Raw genomic sequence first — 15717 nt, 5'->3', positions numbered from 1 at the left:
AGAAAGTAGCCATGTAATCACAGACAAGCTTCCTAAGCTTTCTAAGCCAGAAGTCTTTATTATGGAGCTGTGCACCTTTCATGAGAGAACGAAGATCACATGTACTCTCTGTGGGTAGATACAGTACACAGCATATGGTACGTGATATAAACTGTAGCAACAGTCACTGCAGCTGTGCCATAGAAAACCAAAGAGAGAGAGAGTTTCAAGGAGAGAATGGAAAGTGGTGTCAAATGCCTCAGAAATTCCAGAAAGGAAGACTCAAATGAAACCATCATGTCCCTGGAGACCCTGGCAAGAGCAAGTTTAAGGGTGTCATGAAAGAAGAAACCAGATCGCAATGGATTGAGAAGTCAGTCATACGATTGTGGAGATTGGGAATTGATTATTCTTTCTAGAACTCTGGCTGTAAAAGGAACGAGGGGTACAGGTCTAGAGTTAGAGTGAAGTCAAGATAGACTTGGGGTTCAAGGAGGGAGTCGTCTGTTGGCTAAGATGCAGAAGGGACTTGTGCATGTACATGTGGAGGAAAACAGACTACAACAGAGTAAGGTTGGAGGCAGAGGAGAAAGATAGCTACTTACAACACAAGTTCCTTGAAAGGTCAGTTGGATACAGAACCAACACAGATCATCTGTTTAGCCCTGGAGAGGGCTTCACCTCGACCAGAACGGGGGACAAGCCCACAAGGGGGAGGTAACTGCACAAAGGTTAACTTTCCTGTTTGGTTAAGCTTCCATTATTTTGCAAACAATGTAATATAGGTTGCAAAAAAACATTTGAAAAACATTGAAAAGTATGAAAGAACATACTTGCATTCTTTCATATTTAACTGTTTACATTCTGCCATATTTTATTGTGGTCTTTCTTTCCTCAGAAAAATTAATAACATGATGTACATTCATATTTTATAGCTTTAGTTTGGGGTTATGTACAACTGGAAACAAAACCAATTCTTAGAAGAGATCCTGAGACCTCTCCATATGATCAAGAGTTGGCATAACTGTAGTGGGTGAAGAGAAGCAAGCACTAAATAGGAACTTGTAATGGGCTTGGCACATGGAGGGGGCTGGATCCTGACAACATCAGACACCAGAAATCTGCAGCCGAGATGATGGACATGGTTGGTGGCTTGTCCCAGCATGCCAGCAGTCCATGAAAAGAGCAGAGGAGGATGGTTAGATTAATCTGAAGGCATGGATTTGCCTGGCAACCAGTGTTCATTTTGTCATCCTCATCAGAGTCCCATAAAATCGCTAATGGCCCTTTTATGGATGAGGAAATTGAAGGATCAAAGCAGTGACTTGCCTAAAAGTGCAGAGAGAGAAAGAGGAAGGAGTGAAAGAGACTGAGAATTGACTTCTTGTGTTCCCAGTCTAGCCCTCCACCCACATTACCACAACAGCCACTTAGAGCCAACAGATCCCTGGAATCTTGTAGGTAAATTGACGGGAGCACCACAGTAAGAGAAGCTGATTAATAAAGTATCCGCCTCATTAAGGAAAAGCACACAGGCTGTGAATGTGATTAGAGAGGCAAAATTTTACCTTTAGAAAATGGTTCATTGATAAAACTCCTATTCCCATTGAACAATTTATGGAGGGGCAGGTGCTCTGCTAAAGCTCAAAAACAAAACAAAAATCCTCCTGCTCAGAACTGAGTCATAATTTTAAAACAGGATAATTTGGCTATGCATCTTAATAGAAAATGTGTCATCAGTAAATATTAGGGTGCATCAAACAGACTGAAGACCCACTAACATTTTGTCCTGATATCCCACTGTCCTCTACATCTCACCACGCTGTCAAAACAGGATAAGCCTCTTAATCTTTATAACTCCCAGAGACAGACTCAAATGCCATATTTCATTGTGGTCTTTCTTTCCTCAGAAAAAATTAATAACATGATGTATATTCATATTTTATAGCTTCAGTTTGGGGTTTTGTACAACTGGTTTGGTTCCCCAAACTTGGTTTGGGGAATTGCTGGCATCCTGAAATGGACAGGCAAGATTTGGTGCTGAGGGGCAGTGGGAACTGGGTAAAGATAGGACAACCTCACTGCGCTCTCTCAAAACCCCAGCTCTGGGTACACCAGCTGGAGTTTGGGATTAGTTCTTGCAGGGGCTAACCGTGTCCACTAGGGTTCCCCTATGGTCCCACTCCCTTGTAAGGATGGGGAACTTACAAAAGATAGCACTTCCGGCAGAAGTTACTGACCTGCCTCTAACCCAGTCTGAGCTTAATTTCACGTCCTTCACTGGTTTCCCCCTTCCCTTCCCTTGGTCTCCAAGACCCCTGAGACAAGCTCGAAGTACACCGGCCTCTGCTCCTCTGTGCTGACCCCGCCCCTTCCCTAGTCTCGGAAGGACCGAGCTGCAGTCCATGAGTTCCTGCTGGGGCGGGGGAGGCGTGGGGGCCTATAGTGGCCAAGATATAGCGAGCCGTGGATCAGGTGTGTGGCAAAATTGCATCAACCGGTGCCCTAGGGTACCTCTAGCATGCTTGAGGGAGACTTTGAAGCGGATAGAAAGTTGGAAAGATGGGAATGCTGTATGTTGCACCAAGACCAGGGACCCAAGGCCTGAGGGACCAGCGGTGGAGGATGTAGATCAATGCAACTCCAGATGTGTCAGGGGAAAAATCCAGGTAAGAACATGGGTTCTGTAACCAGACCCCCAGAGCGCAAGGAAAATATAGTACCTCCCTCAAAGATTGCTGGGATTAAATGAGTGAAGACATATGAAGATCTGACCCACAAGTTACATCCAGTGAACATTGACAATCATCATCACCACCATTTTAAAATTGTTATCTAAAATTAATGAGTTGAACATTTGCACATATGTTGGAATTATAATTAGACAAGTTTGTATATGTTATTTAATCTATGGGATTGAATTTCAGCAAACTATTAGTGACCCAATATAAACTTTTGTGTGTTCCTTGATATATAAACCTTTGATATTTAACTACTTTGTGTGCCTAAACATAAAACAGTTAGATATTTGTCTACATGTGTATATCTCTGAGTCTAAATAACTCACCACAGCATAAGATTCTTCTTTGTTCATAGGTCTGGAAATACCCTGCTACTTTTCAGATAGAATACTCTGTGACCCTTTTATCTTCTCCTTTATCCAAGGAAATCGACATATTAATTGTTCCTTCTGATGTCAAGCACTATTTATCCCATAATATTATATTTCAAAACTTTTGTTCTGGGTCACAATATTGCTTACTCTTGCTTGCATGGAATTGAACTGCCTTCATGAAAAGTGACAGCTATTTAATTTCTAAATATTTAAGCTACTGGATGAACTTTTCCTCTTTACTCCAATTTTTTCTCAATACAGAGACATGACCTGTATTGTATTGTAAATAGACACATAAAATACACCTAAGCTTACCATATGACTGGGAGCACAAGAAATTCTTGCACTGGAGGAGAGGACAAAATTAGGCAGCCCAATCATTATCAAGAGTGCTGTAGGGCTGGGGAACTTCAGTTGTGTTATTGTTGTAATTGTTAAGGACAACAGTTTGCATGTACAGTACTCAGAGATAGCGCCTGTCATCATATCTACCACCATCTGTTGTGTTTACTTCTCCATCTTTCTACCATGAACAATGCGGAGGGTCTATAGTCTCCTTATCTTTCTGCTTGTCTAGTATTTACCAGGTTTGACTTGGTAAATATAGGAATGAATGAACAAATTTTGTCATTTAGAATTTATCATATAAAAATCTTTAAGTGATTTACTCATTTGTTTCTATTTTCAATTATTCTTTGCCCTAGGCTACATTCTGTTTCACATATATAGAATCTGATATCTAATTTGGGGCTAATAAAACTTGCTAAAATCATTTTAAAACTGACAAGTACTAAATACTAGGTTGATGGCTGTAAAACTTCTCTTTAACCAAAATTATGAATTGAACACTAGCAAAAGCTCACTGTGGCAAGCCACCAAAGGTAACAGAGCAAGTGATGTCAGTCTCACATATCTCTTTTCTATTGGAAAATCACTGTGGTGCAAAATGTCCCACCATGGTGAACTAAGTGAACACAGATGGGTTCTAAGAATCTTAGCCATCCTTATGCTCTTGGAACCAAATCCACTGCCTCTGTCTGGTTTTGCACAGCCAAAATATTCTTTACTTAAATTGAAAATAAATGGCTTGCAAACGTGTGAGTAAATAAGAAATATTTCATTGCATTTACTTTTAGTTTAATTAAAAAATCACTATAAACCATTAATGGTGTCCAGATTCTGCTGCTACCTTTGGGGAAGAGCTGGCACAGGGAAAAGGAGAGAAAATAGGATGAGTATCTGGAAAAGAATGAAATACAAATCATTCACGCATTCATTTTTCCTCTACACACACACACACACAGAGAGAGAGAGAGAGAGAGAGAGACAGAGACAGAGACAGAGAAAGAGAGAGAAGGAGATGTTGACTATTTGCCAGGTATTATGATAACCTACTTTTAGTGTGGTCATTCATTTAACCCTCCATATTTTATAGATTTCAATGTTCTGAAATCAAAATGTGCCTTACAATCAAAAAGTATCTTAGCCTAGAGCTGAGGATATAGCTTGGTTGGTAGAGTGCTTGCCTCACAAGCACAAGGCCCTGGGTTCAATGCCCAGCACCACAAAAAAAAAAAAAAAAAAAAAGTTTATAAGAAAAAAAGTATCTTATGTCAGAGTCTAATTAGCATTTTTCTTTCATAGTGACTTAAAATTACAGGGCAACTTGCTTCAGTCTTAGAAAGGACTACAATGTTCTCTCCCAGTCATCTCTAATGATTGGGAGAGCTCGTAAGTCAACCCAAATTTGCTTACCTTTTCTAAAACCTGTGCTTCTAACCTTATGATACAAAATAAATTTTCCTCTTGCCTAGGGTAAATTATTTTACCTTTTTAAATTTCCATTCTTGCAAACATTTCCATGAAGAAAAAAAGTATCAATTACAGTCAGTGGGGAACAACCAAAGAGAATATTTTAAAAATCCAAACCTTGAAGCTTGCAGATTTTTTTTAATAGCCTGAGAATAGAAAGTACCGTAAGTATACGTTCTCACAAACTGTACATAAATCTACAAAGAATAAAGTACAAGATAAGTCTTTCATATATCCCAATCTTACTGTTTTGAAAAATTTCAGGAATTCCTTCACAAACAATGAACTGGGTATATCATTAGAATTAACTTATGATTTTGTTTTTTTAGAATTTGGGAGCTGTTTCAAGACCGACAGCAAACTGTTTCTTTAAGTCCATAATATTTCATACTAAGACTTCAAGCCAAATTGGGCTTTGGTTTAGAACCTGAATGTATAGAGCTGACCTGTATATGTCACAAGGGTTATCAGAACTGAAGAAGACGCCTGTGTGTGCAATGGAAGAAGTTCATGGATTTGTTTTAAAACTTCTGAGGCAGACAAGGCCAGCAGAGAAGCCAAGCTAACACAGGGCTGCAGATCATCAGCCTCAAGTTTTCCCCTCTAGAGCTTCAAACTGAGGCCCAACAGGTCTGCTCCAAATGCTGTCTCCTTTGACTTACTAATAAAGACTTTTTACTAATAAAGGAGTTACACCCTTCTAAAAACTTTAGTCTCCATGTCTTCAGCATGGAGATATCTACACAAAGCCCATATTTTCCTCCTCTTAGGCCCAGTGGATCTCATTGGCCCATAATAACACTGTCTTCAACTCTTTGCCAACACAGGGAGACGTTGTGCAGTAGGAAAGAAATATGCGAGCCCCAATCTTGGGAATTCAAAGTTTCGGGAGCACTGAAGGAAAGGTAATAAAAAGAACATTCAACAGAGAAAACAACCACGCTTTTCATTTCAGGTTTCTGTCAAGCTGTGACTGAAATAATGCATAAACGCCAATGCCAAGCTGTGTCATGAAAGGGACTCTAAAATCAAATTAAATTAATATTTCATCTTTTATGGCTCACAAGCCTAAAAGCATTTTCTGAATTCAGGCAATAAAACCACAGAGGGCAAAACAACTTGAAATGATGAAATGCAAAAATCAGTGTTTACTTCCATTTCTTTTTTCCCCCTGGCGCTGGGAAACTGAAGGCGAAAAGTTTCAGGCAATTACTGTGGGGGGTGGGTTGGGGTGGCAGAAGGCGGGAAAGGCCTTCTGCAGAGGAAATTTCACAGGAGAATCATAGTACCTTATTCACTTTTTCAGTTATCAAAATAAACGTCAAATGAAGACCCCAGCATCAAGTTATGATACTTAAGTTTCCATTCACAGAGGCCAAGCCTACAGATGAAGCTCCAGCCAAATGCAAAGCCCTCTTTGGAGGCCCTCAGGGCCAGATCCGTTTTGTGTCAGCAGTTTTCAACTTCTCTGTCCACTGTTGTCCAAATCCAGCACTCTCGGAGTTCTCCCGTGGAGAAGGTTGAGCACGCCACAAACAACTTACCTGCAAAAACCTGACAAAGCTATCCTTCCCCCGGGAGAAGTAAGCAGATTTTTAAAACTCTATTTGTCAGAAAAATATCTACATTTGAAGCCAGGTGCAGTGGCACACTCCTGTAATCCCAGCGGGTCGGAGGCTCACCAAGTTCAAAGTCAGCCTCAGCAACCTTGAGACCCTAAGCAACTCAGTGAGACCCTGTTTCTAAATAAAATACAAAATAAGGCTGGGGATGTGGCTCAGTGGTTGGGTGCTCCTGAGTTCAATGCCTGGTACTAAAAAAAATAAATAAATAAATTGAGACAAACTCCTGCACAACTAAACTATGCCCGTTAGAATGCCCTTGCCCCACAAAGGCCAGGTGGGAATTTTGCTCTTTAGAAACCATATTAATTCTGCCAGGTAAATGCAAGAGAGGTGGGGAACCAAAGCAGTCATTTCATAATAGAGTCAAATCACTAATTTGAACACATTGTGTTTTTCTTTTTTTTTTTTCAAATTGAAGTTTCACTGACTATAACTTATATCCTATATAATTTACCTACATTAAATGCACAGCTCCATGTTTTATTATATATTCAGAGATATATAAGCATCACCAAAACTTTAGAACATTTTTGATACCTCCAAAAGAATCCCTATGCCCCTAGCTATACCACACATTTCCTCCCAACCGACCCCCTTACTCAGTCCCAGCCCTGGATAATCCTAATCTACTTTCTGTTCCTTTAAGTTTGGCTATTTTATATAAATGGAGTCATACGACATGTGTGTCTCACTTCTGTCACTTAGCAAAATGTTTTAAGGTTTCATCCATGTTGAAACATGTGTCAGTTACTCATTACTAGATATGGTCAAATAATATTCCATGGTATTTATACATCACATTTTATTTACCCATGCATCATTTGATGGACTGTTATTTCCATTTTTGGTTATTATGAATAATGTTGCTATGAACATTCATGTACTAGTTTTGTGTGGCTGTATGTCTTCATTTCTCTTGGATAATGGAATTTCCAGATCATATGTTTGAGGAAATGTCAAACCTTTTTCCTAAGTGGTTGCATCATTTGACATTCCCACCAACAGCATATAAGGGTTTTAATTTCTCTGCTCTTCACCAACACTTGTTACTGTAACAGAAAACATTTGATTACAGCCAGTTGAGTGAGTGTGAACTAATGCCTCATTGTGATTTCAATTGGCATTTCCTTGATAACTAAGTAGGTCAGGCAAATTTTCATGTGCTTATTATTGGTCTTTTGTATATCTTCTTTGGAGAAATGCCTAATCAGATTGTTTGCCCATTTTGATAAATTGGTTTGTCTTTTTATTTTTCATGTGTAAAAGTTGTTTATATGTTCTGGATACAACTGCTCTAGCTGATACACAATTTGCAAATATTTTCTCCCATCTGTGGGTTGTTTTTTTACTTTATTAATGATATCCTCTGATGTACAACAGTTTTCAACTGTAATGAAATGCAATCCAATTCATCTGTTCCCACCCCCCCTGCCTTGGTTATACTGTCTAATCTGAAGACACAAAGATATAAGTCTATGTTTAATTGCAAGAATATTATAATCTTATATAGAAGACTTTGGTACATTTTGAGTTGATCTTTGTAGATGGTGTGAAGTAGGGATTCAAATTCATTCTTTTGCATATGGCTATCCAAGTGTCCCAGCATTGTTGTTGAAAAGACTAGTCACTGCCCATTGAATGGTTATAGTACCTCTGTCAAAAATTAGTTGATCATCAATGTATAGACTTATTTCCAAACTTTTAATTCTCTTCCATGGATGTTTATGTCCACTTTAAGCCAGTATCACATTGCCTTCATTACTGTTACTTTTTAGTAAGTTTTGAAATCAGTGGTTATCAGTCCTCCAACTTGATTCTTTTTTAAGATTTTTGGCCTATACTGGGCTTCTTAAATTCCATTTGAATTTTAGGAATAGTTTGCCAATTTCTACAAAGAAGTCTGATGGAATTTTGATGGAAATTATGTTGAATCTATAGGTCAATTTGAGGAGTACTGTAATCTTAATAACATTACATCTTCTAATCTGTGAACATGGGATGTCTTTCCATTTACTTATATTTTCTTTAAATTTTTAACATATTTTTTTATTTTTACAGACTTCATTTTGATTCATTGTACACACATGGCATACAACTTCAACTTTTCATTTCTATGGTTGTACACAATGTATATTCACACCATTCATGTAATCATACATGTACATAGGGTAATAATGTCTGTCTTGGTCCACTATCTTTCCTTCCCCCATCCCCTCCTGCCCCATTTCCCTCTACACAATCAGAAGTTCCTGTCTTCTACTACTTTTGGTGTTGTTCTGTTCTTTTTCAAGGGCTTTGAGATATAATGTTAGGTCATTTAGTTGTTGATTTTTAATTCTTTTCTTGAATGTGCTCCATACAATGAATTTTCCTCTTAGAACTGCTTTCATAGTTTCCCAGAAATTTTAATATGTTGTATCATCATTTCATTCTCATTTACCTCTAAGAATTTATCTCCTCCCTGATGTCTTCTGTCATCCATGCTTCATTGAATAGCGTATTTTTTAGTCTCCAGGTGTTGAAGTAGTTTCTGTTTTTTATTTTATCATTGATTTCTAATTTTATTTCATTATGATCTGATAGAATACAAGGTAGTATCTCTATTTTTTTTGTATTTACTAATGGTTGTTTTGTGGCATAACATATGGTCTATTTTAGAGAAAGATCCATGTGCTGCTGAGAAGAAAGTGTATTTGCTCATTGATGGATGGAATGTTCTATATATGTCTGTTAAGTCTAAGTTATTGATTGTGTTATTGAGTTCTATGGTTTCTTTGTTCAGTTTTTGTTTGGAAGGTCTATCCAGTGGTGAGAGCAATATGTTAAAGTCACACAGAATTATTGTGTTGTGGTCTGTTTGTTTCCTGAAATAGAGAAGGATTTGTTTAACAAACATGGATGCTCCATTTTTTGGGCCATAAATATTTATGACTATAAGGTCTTGCTGATTTATAACATTTATTTTTAATCAACAAAAATTGTATATATTTATCATGTACATATATTGTTTTGAAGTACGTATACATTGTAGAATGGTTAAATCAAGCTAATTAACATGGATTGTTAAACATACTTATTTTTGTAGTGAGAACACTTAAAATCTATTCTTTAAGCAAATTTGAAGATAATATACATTGTTGTTAACTATAGTCACCATGTTACACAATAGCTCTCTTAAATTTATTCGCCCTAACTGTAATCGTTTCCTCTAACAAACATCTTTAATTTTTAAATAATATATTTTAGCTTTCAGAATACAAGTTATGCCCCTCTTTTATTTAATACTATTCCTAAGTATTTCACTCATTTGATACTATGTCAACCGAAATTATTTCCTTAATTTCATTAAGCTTTTGTTTAGCTTTAGTAGTTTTTATAGTAGATTCCTTAGGATTTTCTTCATACAAGATCACATAATCTGTGAATACAGACTGTTTTACTTCTTCCTTTCCAAATGAATGTCTTTTATTTCAGTATCTTGTGTTAATTTCCCTGATTAGAGTCTTCAATGAGATGGAGAAGAAATAAGAATAGATAAGAGTCTTCAATGAGATGGTAAAGAGAAGTAACTAGCATGGACTTCCTTGTTTTGGAAGATTCCTGATGGTGGAAGAAAGTCTCTAGTCCTTCACCATTAAATAACATTACTACAAGTTTTTCACAGATGTCCATTTAGTCGTCAACCATTTAAATGTAGTTGACTTAAAATTCATTTTTGTGTTATTCACAAATATGTTAAGGATAGCCCTCAGGAAAAATATAAAAATATGATTTTTAAGATATATATTTAATTTAACAGAAAATTTTTATTGAGCATCAACTATGTATGTATGTATGTATGTTTATGTTCTAAACTATAAAGAAACACAGTGAACAGAACTGACAAAAATTCCTGCCTACATTGAGTATACAGTCTAATGAGGGAAAATAACAGACCAATAACTAAGCAAATTGTTCCAAATGTTAGAAGGTGGAAAACATTTACACAGAAAAATGTTTAGCAAAGAGAAACAATAGCAGGGAGAGAAGTTGTGTCTTTAAGTGGGGCACGAGGGGTAAAGTCTCACTAACAAGGGGTCATTTGAGCAAAAACCTAATGGAGGAAAGGGAGGACAGTACTCAGGGGGTTTAATCATACTTCAGTTAAACAGTGTTCTCATCTACTATCTATTAAAGGAAGTCTGTTGGGAGTCTGGAATAATAAAATGCAAAACATTTTATAACTACAATAAACTTCAAAATTATTCAGTCATTCTTGCTCTCTAAATGAAATAGTCTAAGCCAGAAAAAAATAAGAATTTTGGGCAAGGAATGACCGTTAGGACGGAAATCTTAACCATTATGTTACGTTCTGCACTTTTAACCTGAAGATGTAGTTTTGTTTCAAGAGACGTGCATAATTCCACCAGATATAAAATCCACCACATAAATTTTATGGTGATAAAACTGTTCTATGTGAACTGAAACTTACTCTAGTAAGCTAATGGTCTGAGCATCTGAGAAGAACACCAACCCTACTGCCCATAAGAACCTAGGTTTCAAAATTAATGGATTAATCAATCTTGTGAAGAGCAACCATTGAGTAGAAAGCACTAGAAAGGAAACAGATTACACAGTTCCTGTGTGCCTTTATAAACTGATTCATCTCTAAATCCCTCAGCAAAATACCTTCCATTATTGTTCTCCTTCCATTATTGTTCGGAATGCATCTATTCTTGGTTTTGAATAATAAAATCACATATTCCAGGTAAAACTTCTCTTGGAAGATAATATAACTTGAATATTTAAGAAATAAGTAAAATGCAAGAAATATTTTAAATGAACCCCAAAGATAAACATGAACCAGCAAAGGAAGAATATACAGTGCAGCAACAGTCAATATAAAGTACCTTCTAACTAATGACCTCTCATGGTGTGATGGTCAGTGGTTCGACGACAACCCCAGATATTATGCAGGGGATGGTAGAGACTTTAGCAGTAACAAAAGTGACCCTGACTGTTTTCACATTTTCATTATTTTCATTTTGACCACAATGAAGACCATTCAAGAGTACATGCCAAATAAAGTATTTTTCTACTCAGAGCTAGAGATGAGTAGCTGCCATCTTAGATCATTGGACTGGAACTAAAAAGAACCATTATATAATGGGGAATGGACAGAACACAAAGAAGCCTATTTAACAGGTACAACTCAAGTTTCAGCTAGCTAAAGCAAGAAATAACTTCATGTTTTAGTATTTATTAACATTTGCAAAATTATTCCTAAATCATACAAACTTGCTTAGGATTTTATTTATTATTGATTCATATTATTTATATATTACATATTATTATTTATTTGTTCATTTTCATAGAATTATAGGATTTCGAAGGGGCTATGGTAGATATCGCTAGTTATCATCCAATAACTACTCTTCTATCTCCCAGAACAGGTGTCAGAAAACCTTTTCATAAAGGGCTAGATAATAAATATTCTCTAGTTCGTAGACCAGACAGTATCTATTAAAACTATTAATCACTGCTGTTGCACAACTAAGGATATCATGGGTATGTGTGAACAAGTGGGCATGACTGTGTTCTAATAAAGTTTTATTTACAAAAACAGGCAGTAAGCCAAATTTGGTTCAAACTTTTATTCAAGAGTAACAGCTTGGCTTAGGCTGTCTGCCATACAGACTGAATTTCTCAGCCTCCCTTGCAACTGGCTGTAGCCTTGTGATAAGTTCTGACCAATGTGATGTGAACAAAGGTAGTCCATCTGTGCTTTTCTCCATCTCCCTTCCTTTCTGCTGCTTGGAAAGCAAACATAGTAACTGGACCTCCACTTTGGACCACAAGGACAAGACTCCATGATGGAGCAAATAATGGAAGAAGGTTAGGTACAGTCCCTACACCATACCTGAGCTGCCTGTGTCCAAAATTTTATGTAACAAAGCAATAAACACCTTCAGTTTATTTAGTTTAAGTCTCTCTTGTTTTGAATCTCTGATATTCTTAAAAAAGAGAAAAAAAGCTATAATTTTAAATTAACACGGGAGCTCAGAGATTATCTCTTCAACTGACAAAACAAAAGTAAAGCTGAGAAGAATTAGTGACTTAAATTAAGTCAGTGGCTTCTTAATGCCAGAGTGAGGCCTAGACTGGGAAGTGTTCTGATTCTAAATCCCCTGTGTTTTCTACATTTATGAGACCAACACTCCCACAGCCACACGTTGAAAGTATAAATGTTCATTTCTTTGTGTGATTTTTTTTTCCCAACCACTTAAGCCACTTGTTTTTCCTAGGAATAGGTGCTTGACTTTATTACTAAAAGGAATAAAGGAAAGATAATTTATTTACAGGAACTTGAGTAACGGTTCCAAATTTTATCTATTTCGAAAAGTGTTTCAGACTAATTAACCACCTAACACTCAAAATTCCTTTCAAAATGTCTTCTACATTATTGTCTTCAATCCTGAGGTACACACCAAAATACAAATGTTGTAATAAAAAGATTAAATGTGGCAGGGTGCGGTGGAACACACCCCTGATCCCAGCAAATCAGGAGGCTGACACGGGAGAATCTCAAGGTCAAGGTTGGCCTTATAGCAACTTAGTGAGGACCTCAGCAATATAGTGCAACCCTGTCTTAAAATTTGCAAATAATAATAAAAGAAAGCTGGGGATTTAGTTCAGTGGCAAAGTGCCCAGGGTTCTATCCCCAGCAGAGAGGGAGAGGAGAGAAGAGAACAGGAAGGAAGGAAAAGAAAAGAAAAGAAAAAGGTTAAATGTGTTTATATTACAGTGAGCTGACTTCAGCTTTAATCAAAATTAGCAGTGAGTTTGGACTCACTGGTTCATGAGGCAAACTTTCATAGCTTTCTCAAAGCACATTCATATTAATTATTAAATTGATCAATACCATAGCCCTGTGAACAGGTATTGTCTGCTTAAACAGATAAGGAAATAGACTTTGGGAGAATGAAATTACTATGTAATAATCCTGATAAATTTGTAGAGTACTTTCAGTCTTAAAACACTTACATTAATCTTAATATAAACTTATGCCAAGAGATTGACTGCTGTTTATTCCCATTTTATGCATAAAGAAACTGAAACAGAAGCTCAATATCAGAAAGCTATCAGAACAAAGAACACAAATCTGATTTCAAAGTCAGACCTCTTTCACATCTAAAATAAGAAATCCACTACCTGAATTCCAAATGCATTGCTCCTTTTAAAACTGGTGGAGCACGTCTATAATCCCAACAGCTTGGGAGGATGAGGCAGGAGGGTTGCAAGTTCAAAGCCAGCCTCAGCAATTTAGCGAGGACCTGAGTAATTCAGTGAAACCCAGTCTCAAAAGTGGATAGAAAAGGGCTGAGGATGTAGCTCAGTGGCAGAGTGTCCCTGGGCTCAATCCCTGGTACCAAAAAAATAAAATAAAAAGTGAAACCTAGACTCTTAACTCCTACTTGTTTTTCCAGTAGTTGCACTGTCTCCTAAAACAAATTCAAACCTTCAAGACAAAAAATGCTAACATTTGTTAACATATGTATGGTGTGTGTGTGTGTTGTGTGTGAATGTGGGAGTGCATATCTTAACAAATTCAGCAGATAAATAAATTAGGCAATTAGTGATTGCTTTTGAACCATAATTTAGCTACAATATATGAGACTATATTAAATATATATTCTTTGGAAAATTATTGACATTTGAAATTTAATCATGCCAATACAAGAAACAAGAAAATAAACTCACGAAAAAAACCTACTCCTTATTTTGACCACACACAAAAAGTATAACACAAAACCAGAACTTTGATTTTCAGCTCTGTTGGTATTTGTAAAGGCATATTTGTTTTATATAATATTAAAACCATTTTTTTGTTCTACCTACAAAGCAACTTTCATCGATAAACAATGTTGTTCATGATGAAGGTTTGAATACAAATTAAACATTTTTAAATATTTCTGATAGTCAACTTATTTTTTATATTTCTCAAAAAATAAAAAAGTAAGTAGAAGAGGGTGTTATTTTTTAAAAGATGAACTATTAAGGAAATCACATAAACTTTTTGATTTCCACCCCCAAATTTATACTGCTCATTTGTTTACAGTTTCAGTATGTTTTTTAGAAACAGCAGTATATACCAGGTGACTAAAAAGATACCACTATATGTATTTAGTATGTAAGTTTCTGTGTTAGCTTTCTGTTGCTGTGAGAAAACCAACTTCTAAGGAGGAAAGGTTTATTTTGGCTTACAGTTTCAGAGGTTTCAGTCCATGGTCACTTGGCCCTGTTGCTTTGGGCCTATGGCAACACAGCACCTTTTGGTGGGAGTGTGTGGTAGAGGAGGCCTGGTCATCTCATGGCATCCAGGAAGTAAAAGAGAGAAACAGGAAGGGACTGGGGTCCCAATATGCCCTTCAAGGGTACATTCCTAATGACCTAACTTCCTCCTACTAGACCCAACTCTTAAAGGTTCTACCACTTCCCAATAGCTGGTAACCAAGTCTTCAACAAATGTGCCTTTGAGGGACATTCAAGATCCAAGCTATAGTAAGATCTGTTCAATATTTTGAATCCTCCAAAGAGTTTGATATTTATATAATATACATGTTAAGTAAACTTAAGAAAGATGTTACTAAATAATATGATTCTACTCTATATAAAACAAACATACACAAATTGTCTTGTAAGAGAAATGTTTACTTATAATGTTTGTAAAGGTCCACCTTAATCAAAACATCAACACAAATTATATTCTTCTTTTTTGCAAATAGTGATATAAAAAGACTTTCAATATAATAGTTTGAAAAATTAACTATTAGCTGGGTGCAGTGGCACACACCTATAACCCCAACAACTTGGGAGGCTGAAGCAGGAGGATCACAAGTTCAAGATCAGCCTGAGAAATTTAGTGAGACCCTGTCTCACTAAACTTAGCAACTTAATGAGACCCTGTCTCAAAATTTAAAAAAAAAAAAAAATTTAAAGGACTGGAGATGTGGCTTAGTGGTTAAGCACCTCTGTTAAGCACCCAGTACCAAAAAGGAAAAAGAGAAAAAAACTAAAATCTAATCAGTCTAACAGTAACAACTCAAAATAACTCCATCTTCTACTTCTGGCCAATGGAAAACTGCCACAGCAGGAAGTCAAGTCTGACAGCAAAGCAAATTTTCTGCGGTCCATCATGAGATGGCC

At 36.6% G+C, this 15717-nt stretch overlaps 1 protein-coding gene across 3 annotated transcripts in view; it reads right to left on the bottom strand.

Annotated features, from left to right (window-relative positions):
* The window catches only part of Slco5a1 (solute carrier organic anion transporter family member 5A1), a 142234-nt gene that overhangs the window by 28106 nt on the left and 98411 nt on the right, over nt 1–15717 (bottom strand). The gene's annotated exons all lie outside the window — the stretch shown is intronic.

The sequence above is a fragment of the Sciurus carolinensis genome, chromosome 1 (assembly GCF_902686445.1).
Source record: "Sciurus carolinensis chromosome 1, mSciCar1.2, whole genome shotgun sequence".
In the NCBI taxonomy this organism is placed as follows: domain Eukaryota; kingdom Metazoa; phylum Chordata; class Mammalia; order Rodentia; family Sciuridae; genus Sciurus; species Sciurus carolinensis.
This window is presented reverse-complemented; position numbering and strand designations above follow the sequence as displayed.